General features: G+C 38.3%; 1 protein-coding gene across 1 annotated transcript in view; it reads right to left on the reverse strand.

Annotated features, from left to right (window-relative positions):
• LOC109924474 (histone-lysine N-methyltransferase 2D-like) overlaps positions 1-503 on the reverse strand; it is a 143,392-nt gene extending 142,889 nt beyond the window's left edge. Inside the window, 1 exon segment of the mRNA XM_048618858.1 lies at positions 318-503. The gene's annotated coding sequence lies outside the window, so the exon portion shown is untranslated.
• Positions 504-1,800: the final 1,297 nt, after the last annotated feature.

Below are 1,800 nucleotides of genomic sequence, written 5' to 3' on the forward strand. Positions count from 1 at the left end.
CATCATGTCTGCCTCGACAGCTAACTCCTCGAGATGTGTTTATAAATTTTAAATTAACGGATTATCTGATAGTGCCTGACAACAGGCTAGCTCTCAACCGGTTGCAAAGCCGAGCCGGAAAACAAAATGGTTTATTTGCACACACCTTACATACACTAAAGCTTTTTACTCCATTAAAGTCTTTTCCTCTTTCCCTGTGCTTTTATTAAACCTCGAAAACACTAATAACTGAAACCTTTCGATTCACTTCCTTCTTTGCACCTTAAAAAAACAATTTAAAAATAAAGCTTCCATGCAGTTAACTGTAATTCACTCACTTTCATTCCATCGTCGCTTGCTCCACTTTATAACTTGATGAGTTTATTGGGAATTGACGTGATTTTTCTCCGAAGAGTAGGGGCTTAATTTCTAACGTAATTTTATTTTTTATTTAAAAAAAAATCTATAAAATCCCTGTCGGGAAACAGAAATACTTGAAGCGAACGGCCATCTTGGAAACCCTGAGAAAGGAAAATAATCCCGCGCACTCATCTGCCTTGTTCTTCCGGGGTTTGATCCGAAGTTGCAAATGTTGATCACCTTTGGCTATTTTATTCATATTCTATTTTTAAAGATTAGTTTGAGATTTTAAAAAATAAATAAATATCGGATTGGCGGAGAGATATGCTTTTGGGCGGAGAGCAGGCTGAGCAATTCGCAGCAGCGTTTGGACGTGTAGTAATGCGCAGAGTTTAAAATCGCCCCTTTCACTCGGAGCGTATGTTTACAGATAGGAAACCTGGAGTTTGATGTCAGTTATCATGGTTAATAATACTTACTAAAGAAAAGCAGAAGCAGAAAGCATTTTTGGTGAAAAACATTGTTAAAACATCGACTCCTCCCCCAACAGTGGAATGTACAGTACGATGCCATGTTTTGTTATCAGACTGTAATCTGATGTTTGCTTGCAGCTATATTTTATCGGAGCTATCAACAAAGGGCGAGGGAAAGAGGGGGCAGGAATTGCATGTGTGGTTTTAAAAAGGAGTAAATACAGAGTATCAAACGGTCCTCCGGCACCTGCCCCTTTCGCATTTTTCTCCTTTGCTGATCTTTTGAAGTTGAAGTTGGTGTCTCGGTACTCAAAACGGTTCCACAAGTGCCCGCCGTTTTCCTGCACTTTGGCCAGTGAGTTAATCTTGTTTGATTATAATTTTACGATATAAAAGGAAACAATTTGTTACAATAGGCCAGTACCAACTGTCAAAGAACGCTGTTATCTCTTTACCCATACCCTTAAAAAAAAGGGAAGTGCATAAACATTCCATATCACGGCCATCACTATTTGTTATATAGTTTTCCAGCTCCTGAGGATCTACATTATAAAAGTTGTTTTGCTCTTTGTCCCCACAAATCTCATAATAACATCCCTTATAAATGCATTAACTAGGAGAAATAGCTTTCTCTTATTTACCTTACCAAAATCTTGAATTATGAACAGCATTCTTCACATTCTTCTAGTGAAGGCCTAGCTCATCTCACTTAAAGCCTCTCATCTGTTTGCGGATTTTACCTTTCCATGCTTTTGATAGCTATGCGGAAGCATGGTGCCTGAGGTTGGAGAAGTTCGTATAACTATCCCCACCATTTCCAACAACAGCAGACATACTCTTTGTAAAGAAGAATCCTAGCTATAATTTTTCCTGTTTACGAGGCTTGAATAAAAAGTATCAAAATTGAAATGGAGAGCAAACCAAACCAAACTAGTCATTTTCCCATCATGTAATTCAGTGCATCACCCTATTTTCTAGAGAGGCAGAT

This window comes from Rhincodon typus, chromosome 41 (assembly GCF_021869965.1).
Source record: "Rhincodon typus isolate 14 chromosome 41, sRhiTyp1.1, whole genome shotgun sequence".
NCBI lineage: Eukaryota > Metazoa > Chordata > Chondrichthyes > Orectolobiformes > Rhincodontidae > Rhincodon > Rhincodon typus.